Source organism: Panulirus ornatus, chromosome 46 (assembly GCF_036320965.1).
Source record: "Panulirus ornatus isolate Po-2019 chromosome 46, ASM3632096v1, whole genome shotgun sequence".
NCBI classification, from domain to species: domain Eukaryota; kingdom Metazoa; phylum Arthropoda; class Malacostraca; order Decapoda; family Palinuridae; genus Panulirus; species Panulirus ornatus.
The window spans coordinates 6,261,728-6,280,267 of NC_092269.1; the positions used below are offsets into that span (position 1 = coordinate 6,261,728).

Genomic DNA, 18,540 nt, shown 5'->3' on the forward strand with positions numbered 1-18,540 from the left:
AGGAAAGCCTTTGACACTGGAGAGGAAAGCCTTTGACGCTGTTGTAAGCGAACGCACACCAGTGCTGCCGTAAGTCAAAGGATGAATATGGGAACGGGATGAATGGTTCTCAGTATTTCTCAAGCGTCGACGCTTCGTTGGAGAGTTTGATAGACTTTTCGTTCACTTGAACCATTCATGTCAATTTTGTCGTTGAAGTACTTTGAATGATAAGGTTAACATTCACACGTTGAGAAATTAGATGCAACACACACACACACACCACACACACACACACACTACACACACACACACACACACACACACACACACAGTGAAAAACGACCTTCAGCGACATTATGCCATCATCAGTGGACGAAGTGGAGTTCAGTCTCTTCGATTCACTTTTAACTTCAGCTGAGTCTATCTTCCCTGCTGAAGAGTGTATAGCCGCCCATAATGGTGCAAGGAGTCCAATAGAAGGGGGAGAAAGAGTCCTAGGGCTGTTCTGTAACTACCATATATGTATATATATGACGTAGGGTGTGATTGGCTCGTACCGTTTTCATGTATGGTCATTGACTCTCCCTAGTGGGTTGTTTGAAGGCCTTGACGGAGCCTTTGAAGGCCTTTGACGTATTGTGGTTCTGATGTCACAAGTAGTTAGGGGAGTGTGGGGGGGGGGTCTGGTTACGTCATGGCCCTCCAAGGCTATTTAACGTGACACTACGACCCTCGTTTATATTCACCCTTAGGGGCGTCAGGTCAAAGGGCGAAGCCATTGTACCCAAGGGCGGAACTGTCAGGCTCAGGGGGTCTGTTATGTCGTGCTCAAGGGCGTCACCGCCGTGCTCAAGGGTCGTAACCGTCGTCGTTGTGCACGAGAGTCGTAACCAACGTGCTCAAGGGTCGTAACTGTCGTGTACGAGGGTCGTAAACGTCATCTTGAAAAGGGAGAGGAGGAGGAGGGGAGTGGGTGGTTGGTGAACTACCTCCCACACAGGTGGTATCCCTTGTGAAGGAAGACCCCGGCTTTGCTCAAGCCAGCGAGGTCCTCCTCTTCCATCCTCCTCCTCCTCTTCCTCCTCCTCTCCTCCTCCTCCTCCTCTTCCTCCTCTCCTCCTCCTCCTCCTCCTCCTCCTCCTCCTCCTCTTCTCCTTCTTCTTCCTTCTCCTCCTTTCTTCCTCCTCCTCCTCCTCTTCTTCCTCTTCCTCCTTCCTCTTCTCCCTCCTCCTCCTCCTCTTCCTCTCCTCCCTCCTCCTCTCCTCCTCCTCCTCCCCTCCTTCCTCCTTCTTCTTCTTCTTCCTCTCCTCCTTTCTTCCTCTCCTCTTCCTCCTCTCTTCCTCCTCCTCCTCCTCCTCTCCCTCCCCTCCTCCTCCTCCTCCTCTTCCTCCCCTCCTCCCCCTCCTCCTCCTTCCTCCTCCTCCTCCTCCTCCTCCTCCTCCCGGAGGAGATGCTGAGCTACAAATATTGTAGATCTTAACTTTGCCCCAGGGGGAAAAACTCGCCGGGAAGTTGTCCTCAATTAGAAGCAATTTACGGGGGGGCATTGCTACAACGTCTTCACTCGTTAACAGTTTTGGGATTCGTGAGAAAACGTTATTTTGTGGGATTCATAAGGAACGTTATTTTGTGGATTCGTTTGAAAACGTTATTTTGGGATTCATAAGGAACCGATATTTTGGGATTCGTGAGAAAACGTTATTGTGGGATTCATAAGAACGTTATTTTGTGGATTCGTTTGAAAACGTTATTTTTGGATTCATGAGATAACGTTATTTTTTTTTGGATTCGTAACAACCCGGTATTTTAGGATTGACAAGAAAACGTTTATGTGGAATTCATAAGGAAACGTTTGTTTGGATTCATTAAGAAACCCGTATTTTGGGATTCATAATCTTATTTTGATAAGAAAACGTTGTATTTGGCACTCGTAAGAAAACGTTGTTTTTGGCACTCGTAAGAAAACGTTGTTTTTGGCACTCGTAAGAAAACGTTGCTTTGATATTTGGATTCGTTAACGAAAAAAAAAAAAAGTTACTTTCGGATTCCTAAGAATACGTTATCTGTTAATTCGCAGGAAAACTGTTGTTTAGTAAAATACCATACAATGAACGTTTATAAGACTTATAGATTTTTTCCTGATATGCACAGAACCCGTCTCTCTCTCTCTCTCTCTCTCTCTCTCTCTCTCTCTCTCTCTCTCTCTCTCTCTCTCACACACACTCTCCGTGTTCGAGGTATTTTAAGTAGCTGGCTTTTACAGTCGCTGCCAACGACCCAGACATTGCTATAGTTTGGTGGCTTTGTGTGTGTCTGGCTAATTAAGGCGAGGCACTCCACCCGCGTGAGCGAGGGTGGAGGGAGCGTTGGCTTGGGTGGTGGTTGTGGTGGAGTACAGAGAGAGAGAGCTGGCCGTGGAAGTGGTAGAGGAATGTGGGAGGTTCTGGAGGGAGGAAGAAGGTGGTGGTTGTGGTGGAGTAAGAGAGAGAGAGAGAGAGAGAGAGAGAGAGAGAGAGAGAGAGAGAGAGAGAGAGAGAGAGCTGGCCGTGGATGTGGTGGAGGAACGCGTGGATGTGCTGGAGGGAGGAAGAAGGGTTCGGGAAGGTGGTGGAGGGAGTGGAAGAGCTGGAAAGAGGGTGCGGGAAGACGGAGGGAGTGAGTAGGTGACGAAGGGAATGGCACAGTAGACGTGATGGAGGGAATGGAGGTGTTGGGAAGAGGAGGAAGGGAGGGAGGGAGGTATGGAGGGTTAGGTTAGGTTTACACCCTCCTCCACCTGTCATGAAGCTAAGCTACAGCGTTGATCTGATTACCCGGGTTGTTTGAGGTTGCGGACTGCAGGACTGCAGGTTCTAGGTAACACACACACACACACACACACACACACACACACACACACACACACACACTGAGCCTGGCTAATGGGAACACGTTGTTTACGCTGAATTGCCCAATAAGTCTTTAACCATCTCAAAGATAGCCAGTCCACTACTTCCCCAGGATTTGCACAGTGTGACTAGGTTTTCATGCCACAGGGTATGTTCACTCTGGTCTCGTATAGTGTGTGTGTGTGTGTGTGTGTGTGTGTGGCACTTGATGATATGAAATGGTTTTTTAGTTGTGACGTCTAGAAATTTCAGTCGGATGTGATTTTGATTTTTGTAAGAGTGGGAGTCGTGTGGACTGACAGCAAGACTCTCCATATATATATATATATATATATATATATATATATATATATATATATATTATATATATATATATATATATATATATTCCTATGAGTCCACGGGGAAATGAAACACGATAAGTTCCCAAGTGCACTTTCGTGTAGTAATCACATCATCAGGGGAGATACTGTGGTGCAGACAAGACTCGCTCTGATTCCAGCAGGTCCTGTCCTCTATCTGAGTCTTGTTGTCGAGAGTTTTTGCTGCCAGAGGGACTGACCGCTCCTGCTCAAATTATCTTCAGCGACTCGAGCGCAGGGATCCCCTTTGACAGCGTGGACGACGCTCAGACCCTTCGAGTGTCCTTCTTCGCAGGTCCTCACGTTGGTTTTGCCCCACTCCCCTAGGGGGCGCCAAACCTTGAGGTCAGGGGACCCCACCATCTGTGGTTTGTGGTGGACGCAGCATGTATTTATTTTATGGACGTTGTCTGGCCTTCTTAACAAGACGCTGCGGGAGTAGATCGATGGCTGGCTCTCCGGCTAGCACACGCTCTCACTTGGACCCCATTGGCCTGGAACCTCCCGCCCGGTGAATTCTCTTGAGAAATTTGTGTTGGCCTTTGGCGAAGACGGTGCGCGGTGTTTGACGAGGTTTTTTTTTATCTGCTGGAGGACGTGCACGTGGGAGTACGTGGGGAAAGATGCGTGGCAGAAGACCTGGTGGTCCTTCTTGGACGAGGTTTTAACTGCTGGGGGATGTATGTTGAGTGCACGTGGGAGTACGTGGGGAAAGATGAGTGGCAGAAGACCTGGTGGGCCTTCTTGGACGAGGTTTTAACTGCTGGGGGATGTATGTTGAGTGCACGTGGGAGTACATGGTGAAAGATGAGTGGCAGAAGACCTGGTGGTCCTTCTTGGACGAGGTTTTAACTGCTGGGGGGATGATGAATCGCACCTGGGAAAGATGGTCTTTGACGGGGGTCATCTGCTGGAGGACAGCCAATAGCACCTCACGTTTCAAATCGTATACATGGAAGGAGAAGATAGTAAAGCAGAGGGCTCCTCCCAACGCACCTACCCACTCTCCGCAACCACTCCTTGGGGGGCGCAGATCAGCGGGCGAGAAGATATAGCAGTGACGGAACGCTGCTAACACGAATCGCTTCGTTCATTGGCTCTTGCAACCATGCTCCTCAGGGATATCGCTGGCTGGACCTATCAGGGTATATATATATATTATATTATATATATATATATTATATATATATATATATTATATATATATATATATCACATTTTACCCCTACAGCTAAGATTCGAACCCAGGACCTTTTGCGTGGTATTCGGGAACGCTAACCGCTAGGCTATGATCGTACCTAGTAGAAATGACAATTCGATTACACGGAATGGTCATTTCCCAATGAGGGACGATCATAGGCTAGCTGTTAGCGTTCCCGAATACCACGCAAAAGGTCCTGGGTTCGAATCCTGGCTGTAGCAGGGTATTAGGTGTTTTATGAAAGTGAGCGTTCATATGCACTATATTCGTGTGTGTGTGTGTGTGTGTGTGTGTGTGTGTGTTATATATATATATATATATATATATATATATATATATATATATATATATATATAAAATGTTTATTTGTTTATTTTATTAGACATAACCGCCGTTTTCCGCGTTAGCGAGGTAGCGCAAGGAAACAGACGAGGGATGGCCCAACCCACCCACATACACATGTATATGAATAAACGCCCACACTCGCACATAAACATACATGTACATTTCATCGTATACATACATATACATACACAGACATACACATACACATGGTAGGAGAGCCCTGACTACATGGTCTCGGCTCTTCCATACCCCGTGCTGGGAGTCGCAAGGGCCTAACCCCACCCACCGGCGCTGCAACAAGGACAAAGGCACCGGGTTAAGCCGCAGGTCTCGTGCCAGGATCAGTGGCGTAAAGCCAATTACCTCCTCCCGAGTCTCCTGGTGTGTGTGTGTGTTGGTGTGTTCACCTATGTTGCTGATGCGTGCGGACACACACACACACCTCCTCGTCGCCGCCGCCGCCTCGCGCGCGCCCCCGCGCCCCCACTCCACCTCACCCCATACTCGCTAGTCAGCCTCCTGCCGCTCTGGGCACGGTCGAATGCCCCACCCCACACCAGCTGGCCACAGCCTCCTGCCGCTCTGGGCACGGTCGAATGCCCCGCCACACCAGCTGGCCACCAGCGGAAGGGATGTAGCGCATGGATCTTTTGACCTGACCCTTCGGAATGACGGTCTGGTTCCTCACCTGACCCTCCAAAGGTCAAAAGAGAGAGATAACTTGAGGCGTTACCAGACTCCACCTGCGTGAGGGGGTCACGTCCGGAGGGGAAATGCCACCTTGTGTCTTCGTCAGTGGACACACTGGAGTACAGTCTCGTCGAAGAACTTCTCGTTGGAAAGGGGTCCATCATTTCCCTGCAACTTATTGTAGGGTTGAGCCTTGATGGCGCAGGGTTCACTTAGAAAAGGCCCAAAGGTTATATGAGAACATATATATATATATATATATATATATATATATATATATATATATATATATATATATATATATATATATATTGTAGGTTCAGGTGTTTAATTACAAGTATCAATTCTTCTTCCAGTATAGACTACTGGACAATGAACGTGGATGCTTGTGTGCTCAGTTGTATAAACGCAACGCTCATCCTGGAAGATATATTGATGCCTCCTCCCTCCTCCCTCTCTCCCCCCACCGCTCTGCCTAACCTCCCTATTCATTGCCGAATGTGCCACTATGAGCAGTATTGCCCCACCTCCCGGGGTGCTTAAGGGGCGAGGAGGGCCGCTGTTCCCGTGTCGCTGGGGAGCGAGAGGCTGATCCGAGGTAGCCCAGCGTTGATGGAGGGGTGAGGTTGTTAACACGCTCTAGTGTAGCGGGTTACTGTCTCCCTCTGACAGGTTACGGGCGTCGGGAGGGAGGGAGGGGAGAAGGAAGAAGAGGGCCTCCTCTTCCTCCTCCTCCTCCTGTGTGACGCTCTACCGGGTGAGGTCTTCGAGGAGGAGAGGAGGAGGAAGAGGAGGAGGAGGAGGGGTCGTGTGTGACTCTCCGTCATGCTTATGCCAGTCGTGCCGAGGCCCCCTCCAGGAGCATTGTATGACCCCATCCCCCCTTCCTCTCTCTCTCTCTCTCTCTCTCTCTCTCTCTCTCTCTCTCTCTCTCTCTCTCTCTCTCTCTCTCTCTCTCTCTCAGGCGACCGGTGAGGGTTTAGCTCTCCGTCGTGCGTCAAAATAAGACTGGACTCTGGCTGGTCTTCCCATTAACTGCTTTGATGTAGGGGTTTCGCTGCCACCGGCTCCCAGACGCGTCTCTCATTCTGGTAAATGATCAATTTTCCACCGTCCCGGGGGGTCGTTGACCTCTCTCTCTCTCTCTACAGGTCCAGTGTAGGAGGGGGAGGGGGGGACGAAATTGTGGGGTGCAGTTCGGGGGGGTTGGGGCGTGGTATATGGTAGTTTAACAGGCAGTTTCGGCCGTTTTAACGAAGATGAGGATTGGTTGGTTTTGACAGCGTTACCGGACCGCTGTTTAATAAGGTCAGGGGGAGTTTGAGGAGGTCATTGCTCTTGGGGTGGGGTAGGGGGGTTGTTGTGGTGGACGAGGTCACGCGTTGATTGGGACCGGGGGGGCTGGGGGGTTGTGGACGAGGTCACGCGTTGACTGGGACCAGACCAGGTTTGGCGCAGTTTGGATGAGGTCGAGGGTGTTTTCATTTGGGTTGTTTCCTTGGCGTTAGTGAGGCTTGGGAGGTGTGACTTGTAGGAGCTGTTACCATGATGTAACGGTAGACTTCCTCTTGTTACCCTTGACTTCATCGTAGTGTAACCCTTGACTTCACCGTAGGGTAGCCCTTGACTTCATCGTGATGTAACCATTGACTTCACCGTGATGTAACCCTTGACTTCATCGTGATGTAACCCTTGACTTCACCGTAGGGTAGCCCTTGACTTCATCGTGATGTAACCCTTGACTTCATCGTGATGTAACCCTTGACTTTATCCTTAGGTCTGATGGCACGACCTCTGACCTGAGTTCTCCCTTAAGGTCGTCTCTTCCCCTATCTCAAGGGACGAAGGTCGAATTCCGTGTGGTTAAGGATCAAGCGTTTACAGAGAAACTTTCCAGGGCTCTGGATATGCCCATATATAGCCAGCGAGTGTCCAAACGAGCAGTTGCATAGTTTCTACCCCCATGCACGTGGGAGTGCACGCGCGTGCGCCTTGAATCGCGTGCACGCTGTTTTGTTTTCTTCCGAAAATGACGTGATATCCATGATTGCACGCGTCTCCACGGACGTACAAACTTACTGGTGATTACAATACAATACACCACTCTCTCTCTCTCTCTCTCTCTTCTCTCTCTCTCTCTCTCTCTCTCTCTCTCTCTCCCTCCCTGGGAGGTCGAGGTGGAAATAAACAGCAAGATGTTGGCGTTTTCTCTCTTATCTTGGGACACAAATAACCGGAATAGTCCGCTCATGGCTGACGAGCGACTGGGGGGGGGAACAAGTTGAAGGGCGAGTTGGACCGGGCCTCTCGAGTGTGTCGAGATAAGAGAGATACACACACAACGACAGCTAACCGAACTCGTAGTATGTTTACGTGAGTGTAACCCAACCGTGTTGTTTTGTTGTTGCTCCTCGGTCGCCACTGTCTTCCGTTACCAACAGATGGTATTAGAGGTTGGTATCATTTGTGGGTATGTTGGGGCGAGAAAGTAACTTACGTTAATGGTAACGAAAGCCAGTCTGTTACTCGATACCTAGGTAGGGGAGTTGGTCATTCAGGTAACGAGAGGCAGGTGTTGCTCGATGCCCCCTCGTCGGAAGAGCTGTCGCATTTTTTCCCCAATATACGTGATTTAAAGTGGAACACGGACGTGCTTTTTGCATCGGGGGATTCGCTGGTGGTGGTGGTGGTGTTCGCGTTGTTTTTAAAGGCCTGAAGGCTGTGCTGAAATACCCCCTTCCCTCCTCCTCTTCCTCCTCCTATGCATTGACGTAAAATCAGTTAAATATTTTAGGGTGTTTCATCTTCTTGGTGTTCGTAGTAGCCTGAGTGTTAGCTACAGCATCGGGCACATAGAACTTTGGTCATCGTAATACGTAACGGTAATGAATACTGACAAATTATCAGTAAATGACTGTGATAATGAATTGGTAGGACACCCCAGTGATGTAAGAGGGACTAAAGATGTAAAATTTAATGATTTTTTTTTTTCCTTTTTTTTTTTCCCCTGCAAAGCAGAACTCATCCCGTCTCCAACGCCGCCGCCAAATGTAACGACTTTTACGCCGTTGACAACACAGCTCGGGAAAGACTCCAATAACGCTCGCTAAATTTATGAGCGAAAATGTTTTATGATACGGTACAAGGCACCACACACCCCCACCCTCCCAACCCTCCCGTGTGTGATGGAAGGGAATTCATTTGAAAATGTTTGTATGATTACTGAATACTTCGCTTTGTGCTGTTTCATATCTCTGCTTGATATGTGAATGTTCCCCCAGTCTGAGTGCTACTATATATATATATATATATATATATATATATATATATATATATATATATATATATATATATATATGTATGTATGTATGTATGGAAAGGATCACAATTTTGCGCGTGATCAAGATATTCCTATGAGTTCACGGGGAAAATGAAACACGATAAGTTCCCAAGTGCACTTTCGTGTAATAATTGCATCATCAGGGGACTCATAGGAATATGTATGTATGTATATGTACCAAATGGCGTCCTAGCTACGTCTCTTCGTTGTATATCAACTGACTGTTATACTTCTCTCTTATATCTCCCCTGATGATGTGATTATTACACGAAAGTGCACTTGGCAACTTAACGTGTTTCATTTCCCCCTTTGGACTCGCAGGTCTTGAAGACTTTGTTGGGCGACGGCCTCGGCTTCTGCACTTCTTGAAATCACACTGAACACGTCCTCCCTCACTCCAGAGAGCCTGGAGTTTCTCACAGATCTCTCCTGTGGTGGCGTGGGGGATATTATAGTTGTATGTGGCGTGGAACTAAGTGCCGGAAGATATGAGATATTACCTCTATGGAGAGAGATGGCTTTCCCATCTTCCCTCCCTCTCCTCCTCCTACTACTGCTACCACTACTCCCGTTTTCTGTCGTATTGTTACGGTCGTCGGCGCGCTTTTGCGCTCTGGAATTCGCTCTGTTATTGTTTATGTGGTTGTTGCTAACGGCTGTAACGTCGTCGTGTTACCTCCTGCTGTTGTGCTCATCGTTACTGCTGCTGGTAACGTCGACTGGTGATGTTGATGATGCTGTACGTTCTCCTGCGCCCAGAGCTGCAGTACATCTACTGTTGGACGGGTGGCGCTGCTTCGCTCAGCGTTTAATCCTGCTGGCTTGTCTAACCGCTGCATCTTCAGCCGATGCTGTTAATCTGCTGCTGCTGCTGCTGCTGTTACTGCCACCACCGACCTGTCGCATTGCTTCTGAAGGTGCGTCACGTCCAGGGAGAAACCAGACGTTGCACCCGTGCTGCGTGTCTTATAGATTGGTGAGTATTGGTTTGCCTGGGTTGAAGTAAGATAACTTTATGAGGACCCACTCACAAGTTTGTGAGTTGTGTATATCTTGGAAGAGGCATTAAGCGCTGTAAAGAGAAGAAAACTCAAACAGCCAAAAGGCCCAACGCTGCTTTAACAGATGTCTTTGCAGCCATCAGAAACAGTGAGGGGTGTAAAGTGGAGGAGATTAAAAAGACTTAATGGATCGTTGTCCACAAAGTGTTCCTGGCGAGTTGGCTATTGAGGGAGATCGCGTACACTGGCCTTCACGCCTTACCCGACCAGCAGAGCGAAACACGACAGCGTGGCCTCAGCCCCAGGCTGATGTGTTTGGGGTCTGGGAGGCGCCTAGTGGCGTCACGTCTGGACGTGACATCTGTAGCTTCCTAGAGTTCGACATTGTGCAGGTGTGACATGTGTAAGTCCATGTGTGGCAGATGTCGATCCAGTCGTCGCCACGTGTGTGGTTTGTAAGTATGATGCCGGTGTGTACGTAGGAGTTTCAGACGTATGTAGACATGTGTATGCCAATGTTGCCAGGGTTGGTGTATTGCCAGGGTCGGTGTATGTCAGGGTTGGTGTATTGCCAGGGTCGGTGGCATGCAAGTGGAGGTGTATCACTCCACGTTACATATGTGACACTGTGAACCAAGCTGTGACATGGGTAGGTGGAGGTGATGCGCGTAGTCAGATATGACACTTTAGTGCCGCGTGTGGTAGGCGTTAAGTGTTGTAAGTGTGACATGTGTTTGTGCCGATGTGGCGAGGAAGAGCGCTTGTTTTTGAGCCGTAAATTGAGTTGTTTGAGTGTGACCTGAACTGCATGGGACGAGTAAGACTTGCTCATACATATATATATGGCCACCTCAGACGGAAAGAAATATCTGAGCTTGCGAAAGAGCTCGAAATTTTTTGAGCACAGGTCCTTGAGCGTTCGTAGACATCCAGGGTTCGTAGTGTCAGTCGTAACGGAAGTTAACGTAAGCTAACGTAACGTAACGTGGTCGTAGTGGTGTGTCTTCTGCAAGTGCTGGATGCGTAAATCTACTAAGCGGGCAGGTAACGGGGCCTCTGCCCAGTGTCGCGTTAGCTAGTTAACTGGTTAAGCGTGTTCAGGTCTCATGGTCAAGGCGTCTGGGAATCTTCATCATGACTACAGGTTTGTTGACCATTCGTTAAACATTTCGTTTAATGAGAGGCCTTTGCCGTTCACCGCGTATGTGTGTTCTATGGTTAACGAATCGTCTTTTCTCTCTCTCTCTCTCTCTCTCTCTCTCTCTCTCTCTCTCTCTCTCTCTCGATTACGACACCCCGGGAGACGTTTGCTCGTAGCGATTGGTCGTCCAGCTTGATTAGCCGTTCCCCGTCGTCCATTTGCCCACATAACTGGGCACCAAGGATCGGTATATGGGTAGACGCCCTCCACTGTATAAGGGGATGCTGTGACGACCCGTCTGTAGGAGGGGTGTACGATGTTACAAGGGTGTTGTAAAGAAGATTCGATCAGGCCCCCCCCCAAGGCTGGCGCGAGCTCCTGCCATTGACAGCCCTGGTGTACCTGATTTGTTGTCGTTTCGTACTACCGTGCTCAAAGGGTCGTCTCGAAGAGAGGTGGCAACTCACTCGCAGACCAAGGCATTTTGGAACCATCGGAAAATCGGGAGCCACTCACCTGGATGTGAAAAACATTGAAAGGTTACGCCATAGGGAATTTTATAGGGCCTGTTCCTGATCTCCTCAAATATGAACTGAAAAATACATAGGTCCCTGCTCGAGTGGGTGACATGTTAGGATGTAGGAGATAACCCTCCCCCGAATGAGACGAGGTGAAGCTGTTCTCTCGTACGTGACATGGTCCATGGGACATTTTGGGTGTTTAGTATGGTGACTGGGGAAGCCTTGGATACGGTCGTGGGGTGGCGTATTCGAACCGCCGTTGGCTGTCGGTACCGAACGCGTGCAAACCGTCTTCTGCGGGCCACCTCGACGTAGCAGCTTGTTCTAGATCGACCATTGGGTGCCACGAGCCTTCGAGATCGACTCGGGGTCAGGTAAGGAAGACGGAGGGAAGGGATGTTGATGTAAGACGACGTAGGGGGCGAGTGGTGGCGACGGGGTTTGAAGAGAGGGAGGAGAATTAAGCTGCCGTAGGGGACTGAAGGTTAGTCTATTAGGGGATATTGAGGTGACTGTGTGAGGAGGGAAGGAGGGAGGGAGGGAGGAAGCGTGTGGAGTGTGATGGATGGTGAGGCAGTGTAGCAGGTCAGAGTCTCGGTACTCGGGGGGAGGAGGAGGACGGGTTCTGTCGCAGGCCCACAAGGTCACCCCAGCGCCAGGCTCAGTCCACCCGGGCCACAGCCTCCCCGGTAACTCCCCAGCACCTCCTCCTCTCCTTCCTCACCTTTAGTCTGCCCACTTCTCCACCCTCCATCCCATTCCTCCCTTCTTATACACTCTCCCTCCGCCATCGTCTCCTCTTTGCCCTCTTCCCTTCTCTCCACTTCCTTACCATCTCCAAATTCTTTCTTCCCCACATCTTTTACCTGCGGAAGGCCCGATGTTACCCGATGAGGATCGGTCTGCACCTCCTACAGCGACGTGTGGTGCATCTGGACGCTGTGAACCCGACCAGGGGAGTGAGCAGAGGTTGCCTCGGGAAATACGAAGGGTTGAAGGGCGTAAACTTGACTGCTATTGATTGTTTCTTCAAGACATCTCTGTTGCTATGCTCTTTTCCATGAGTTTTCTCTTTTCTTTAGTACATGTTTAAAGAATCTTCTAGCTTACTGTTGCCTGTTGTAGGGAGAAAAGGGGCCAAGAGTTGGGACTCACAGGTTCCTTATGGAGAGTTCGTGATAGTGTACAGGCATCCGCATTGTGTCGGCTTGTGAACCCTGGTCTAAATCGGATGCGAAATGAACACGGCGGAGCAGGCATTGCTCTTCGTCAATGTAAAGCTTCGTGCGAGTCCTTTTGCCCTGCCATCTCTGTGCTTCACTGCTGTGTGTCGCGCACTTCGACAATGGGGACGCGACGCCTTTGGCTACAATTGTGGTATAGATAGATTTATCGTGTCAATTTGTGAAATAACTTTTACGTTGGGGAGGGAAAGGGGGCGCGCCAGTGTTATTCTTGTTACATGGGACAAGAGCTATGTAGGTCAGGGGTTCCCTTTAAGGTCAAGGATGCCCTTGAGGTCAAGGGTGTTTGCCCTTTACCAGCCTGTGGAACATGCCCTACACAGCTCCCCCATGCCGTGAAACCGCCCTTGACCTCCTGACCTAAAGGGTGACAAGAATTCTCTCTCTCTCTCTCTCTCTCTCTCTCTCTCTCTCTCTCTCTCTCTCTCTCTCTCTCTCTCTCAAAACGCAGCGCATTAAAGGTGACAGATGAGTGGGTAAGAGAGAGGGGTGGGGGGGGGGGGGGAAGAAGTAGTGTGGGGAGTGAGGGCGTCCTGCTACAGGCTAGACACACACACACACACACACACACACACACACACACACACACACACACACACACACTCCTCACAGTGACGTCTCGTGGTACCACAATGGGTCGGAGTGTTTGGCAGCGACTGTCATTCTCCCCTGGTCCCGGATGTCACTCGGGCATCTCCACCCAGATGCAGTCTTTGGAACACCACTCTCATACCTCATTGAACGCTGCGGTACGGTCCTCTAGCATGACGGTACACAACGGTACGGTTCTTGAACACTGTGGTACGGGCGTTGAGCACTACGGTACGATTGTTTTTTTTTTTAGCCCCACGGTACGATGGTACGACAGTAGGATCCTTGGTAGGATTGAGTCAAAGGCCCGGCCATCGTACCCAGGGGCCGTACCGTCGGGCTCAAGGATCGTACCGTCGCACTCAAGGATCGTACCGCCGTGCTCAAGGACCGTACCGTCGCGCTCAAGGATCGTCCCGTCGCGCTCAAGGATCTTACCGTCGTGCTCAAGGGTCGCACCCATGGGTCGTCCCGTCACGCTCAAGGGTCGTCCCGTCACGCTCAAGGGTCGTACCATCGTGCTCACGGGTCGTCCCGTCGCACTCAAGGGTCGTCCCATCGTGCTCGGACGTGGCATCATTCGCGTCATGTGAATCAGCCTCTGGGCGGCTCGTAGTGGCACGTAGATGTATACATCGCGGGAGAGGGTCGTCAAGACGATGACGGACTTCAGGTCGTGTTGTTATTGTTTGTGAGAGAGAGAGAGAGAGAGAGAGAGAGAGAGAGAGAGAGAGAGAGAGAGAGAGAGAGAGAGAGAGAGAGAGAGAATAGTTAAGGGCCTCCCCTTCCCTGACCCTCCTCCTCCAGAGGATGGCGTCTTTCCTATCCTGGAGGAGGAGGAGGATGAGGAGGATCATCATATGCACTGGAGGTGCAGTGTCTGTCGGACACGGTTTGAGGCGGCGCTACCCCACACACACCCCCGCCGCCTCGCCTGGACCTGGCTTGGCTTTCCCTACCCTTGCCCCTTGCTCCTACTCCGTGCCCTTACCCTTGCCCCTTGCTCCTACTCCGTGCCCTTTGCCTTGCCCCTGCCCCCGGCCGTCATCCCTACCCACCTCCGCTGCAAGTGAGCTGAGGACGGGATTGAGTTCGTCAAGCGAGTGTGCTTCCACTGCTGCTCTTTTCTGCTGTGTTGCTGCTTCTGCGGGGGGTCCTGTTCTATTGATCTTGCTGCTGTCTCTGCTGTGTTGATCCCACAGCTGTCTCTGTAAGGTTGATAGTACAGCTGTTTCTCCAGGGTTGATCCCACAGCTGTCTCTGTAGGGTTGATCGTACAGCTGTTTCTCCAGGGTTGATCCCACAGCTGTCTCTGTAGGGTTGATCGTGCAGCTGTTTCTCCAGTGTTGATCCTACATCTGTTTCTCCAGTGTCGATCCTACATCTGTTTCTCCAGTGTTGATCCCACATCTGTGTCTCCAGTGTTGATCGTACATCTGTTTCTCCAGTGTTGATCACACATCTGTTTCTCCAGTGTTGATCCCACATCTGTGTCTCCAGTGTTGATCGTACATCTGTGTCTCTAGTGTTGATCGTACATCTGTTTCTCCAGTGTTGATCACACATCTGTTTCTCCAGTGTTGATCCCACATCTGTCTCTGCAGTGTTCACCTTGCCTCCTCTTCCTCGTGCCACCTGAGGCTTGCCTGAGGTGTGATAGGGGTCGACTTCGAACCCTTCACCGCCAGCAGGAGCTTGCCGCATGCGACAGAATCTGCTGCAGTACCCGGAAAAAAAGAGGCCCTCGCTCTCCACAGCCAGTTTTACCACCTCCAGTTTGTTGGGTTGGGGGGGTCGAGTCTTGAGCGTGCCGTCGTAAGCGTCCCTTGGCTTCGCGAGGTCATTGACGTACCGGTGGCCCGCGAAGGACAGGGTTAGAAAGCTCAGTTTCGGATGAGAAAGGTTTGAGTGGCCCGATGTATCGTAGCGTGCGAACTTTACGGTACGATTTGATGCTGTGAGGCGACATTCGCTCTCCTTTCTCCCTCAATGTGGAGAGAATTCCCCCCCAGGTATTTTCTCCGGGGGGGGGTGGAATATCCGGGGGAAAGAGGGGATTTGGCTTCTGGAGGTGAGGTAATATATGGGGAGGAGGAGAGGGGATTTTTTCAAGAGTTACCCCTCCTTATCTGGAGGAGGAGGAGGTGTAGAACTGTGTAATATTGTAACTGTTGCCTTGTTATACGTCGTCAGGGGCACACACACACACACACACACACACACACACACACTCACGGTCCCCCGTCTTATTGTGAGACGCAGTAGGGTGGTGTGTGAAGGGGATAGCTGTGGGTTGTAGGGGGCTGGTGATGTGTGGGGGCGGTGTCCGGTGGTAGTGGTGGTTTTGTAGGAGGCTAGCGATGGTGTGCAATGGTAGTTTACGGGGGCTAATGATCGTGTGGAGGAGTGGAATGACGTGAAAGGAGTGACCAATGGTAGTTTACTGGGGCTAATGATCGTGTGGAGGAGTGGAACGAAAGTACAGTGACCAGATTCCAGATGCCAGCGGTGGTGTGTGTGTGTGTGTGTGTGTGGTGTGTGTGTGTGTGTGTGTGTGTGTGGTGGCTGCCGCTTGATCCCCAGGTCGTATAGGATCGTCTGGGATGATGGCCAACACATCAGCTTGAGTCGAGATAACAGACAGGTGCTGCCTGGCAGTTCTGGTTGGGCTGCTGGTGCTAGTGTGTGTGTGTGTGTGTGTGTGTGGGTTAAGTGTTTACGTGTTTGGATGCGTGTGTGTGTGTTTGCGTATGTGTGTGTGTGTGTGTGTGCGGATGGATGCGAAACGACTTGTGCCTGTATTCCCGTGTGTCTGTGTGCGTTTGCATTGCGTGCGTTTTCTCTAGGGCTGGTTTGTGTGTACCCAGCGAGAGAAGATTGAAAAAGGTCTCGTGTATGTATATATATGGTCGAAGAAAATAGTGGTATATTACATCTATAGTACAGAGAAAAGATGTAAGGGAAAACTGAAATGCTCTGTGAACAGGTTTACGTTTTCTTATTCATCTCGTTTGAAGAGGAGAGAAAACGTACAGATGCGTCTTGGCGAACGTAGTAATAATGTCGTAATTCTAGACGCCAACTGACGTACGTGTGAAAAGTTGAATTGCGTTTACAACGTGATTTTTTTTCTTAAAGCGATAGACTGCGACGCGTCGCACAGATGGGAGGAGCACGGTAGCCAAAGGAAGTGCACGTCGTACTCTCTCTCTCTCTCTCTCTCTCTCTCTCTCTCTCTCTCTCTCTCTCTCTTCTATCTATCTATCTATCTATCTATCAATATATCTCCGTTGTGGCCTTTTTATAGTAACTTCCTCCTCCTCCTCCTCCTCCTCCTCCTCCTCCTCCTCCTCCTCCTCGTCTTCCTCCTCCTCTTTTATTACCCCTCGTCCGCTCCACCTTCACTTCAATCCCCAGGTCTTGAATGGGGGAGGTTAGGAGGAAGTGAGGGGGAGGGGGGAACGGTGTCTGGGCCTTACCTCACAGCAAGAGTGGACGGCGGTGCGGGAACATTGCACGCTGTGGGGTATATTGACAGCCCGGAGTACGCTGTGTTGGCCCGCCACTTGACAGCTTTGGTCAGAACTCGACAGCTTGGCTAGACGGAAGGTAATGGGAGAGAGGGGGGTGAGGTGAGGGGGTGGTAGGATATGAGGTGCGCTGGGAGGGAGGGGAGGGAAGGGTAGGAAGACGAGTTCATCACTGAGGAAGGGGCTGTGAGCGGAAGCCATGGTCGGGAGAGTGGAAAAGAAGTGGTTGATAGGGGGGTGGAATGGAGATCGCAAGGGAGTGAGGGAAGGATTGGTGAGGCATTAAGGGAGTGAGGGAAGGATTGGTGAGGCATTAAGGGAGCGAGGGAAGGATTGATGAGGCATTAAGGGAGTGAGGGAAAGATTGGTGAGGCATTAAGGGAGTGAGGGAAGGATGGATGAGGCTTTAAGGGAGATCGGGTTGTAAGGGATGAGGCACTGTGAAGAAATGGAGCATGTGAGGGAAGAGCGAGGAGAGAGAGATCCAGAGGGACAATGACGGGATTGGACCGTGGTGTAAAAGGGAGAGGAAAGAGAGAGGGAGGGAATGAAGATGAACGAGGAACAGAGAGAGAGAGAGAGAATGGGAGAGGAGAAGTGAACGTGTACAAGGGGAGGTCAAGTGGCTTAGGAACAAAGAACACTGGGAAAATAACATCACAGAACATCGTTCATGGAGTAGAAAGAGTGAGAGGTCCTGTCTGGGGGTGGGAGAGAGGTACGGTAAAGGGGGGGAGGAGGCCGTGATGGAAGTAGTGTGGAGAGTGGTATGTGGTGGTGGTGGTCGTGGTGGTGGTGGGGTAGGTGCAGGCGGTCGTCTGGTGCAGCAGGCCTGCTGCGGGAGGGGGCGTCGTGGTGTCGGAGGGTCGGCTTTAGTGAGGGTGTTGTGAGGCGGGCGGCGGCGCCGCCGTGCAGCTGCTTGCAACACTCCTGCCCACACTCTGCCACCTACCTACCTACCTACCCTCCCTCCCGCCTGTAGCTAGTGCTTTACCTTCCTCCCACCCTGCTTGCCAGACTCGCTCCCTCCTGCTGTAGAGCCTCCACTCCACTCCCTCTTAACTACCTCCTCCTCCTCCTCCTCCTCCTCCTCCTCCTCACGGCCACACTCATGCTGACAGTTACTCACTCCTCCGGAGTCACAACCCTTGTTCGCACTTGCCTCATGGTGCAACAGCAGCTACAACTGCATTCCTACCCACGTAAAGTTCACTTACCGTCCGCCGCTGGTGTCGTAAACTCGTACGCAAGTGTACTGGCTCGAGACACGTACCTACACCTGTCCACATGGGTGTAGTCGGTCCCCCAAGACCCCTGCTACACTGACAACGGTGCGCTCGTACCTACACAGGGTCACGTCCTGGTCATACACCCTCCTGCCTAAACTTGGTCACTGCCTTCGTTGTGGCTACACCCGCTTGATACCCCCTCGATGCCGCTGGTGTATTCCCGCATGCATGTATTGGCTCTCCTGTTGATATTATCCTCTCTACACACCCCTGCCGACCTCGCATCTCCTTTGTCTACACTGCTGTCTACACCCATGGTACCCCAGCACACCTGCTCTGCACTTGCCAGTTATCCAGTGAATGCACATCTGCCCACATTTGTTCGCTGGGTCGCTTGTACACCTCGTTTGTCCTATACGTCACTACTGTCCATTTATTGTCTCAGCCAATCCCGAAGGGGAAAGTGAACAGCTGG

At 50.8% G+C, this 18,540-nt stretch overlaps 1 protein-coding gene across 8 annotated transcripts in view; it reads left to right on the top strand.

The window, feature by feature from the left end:
* Positions 1–18,540, top strand: part of CASK (peripheral plasma membrane protein CASK) — an 850,717-nt gene that overhangs the window by 226,850 nt on the left and 605,327 nt on the right. The window lies entirely within an intron of this gene.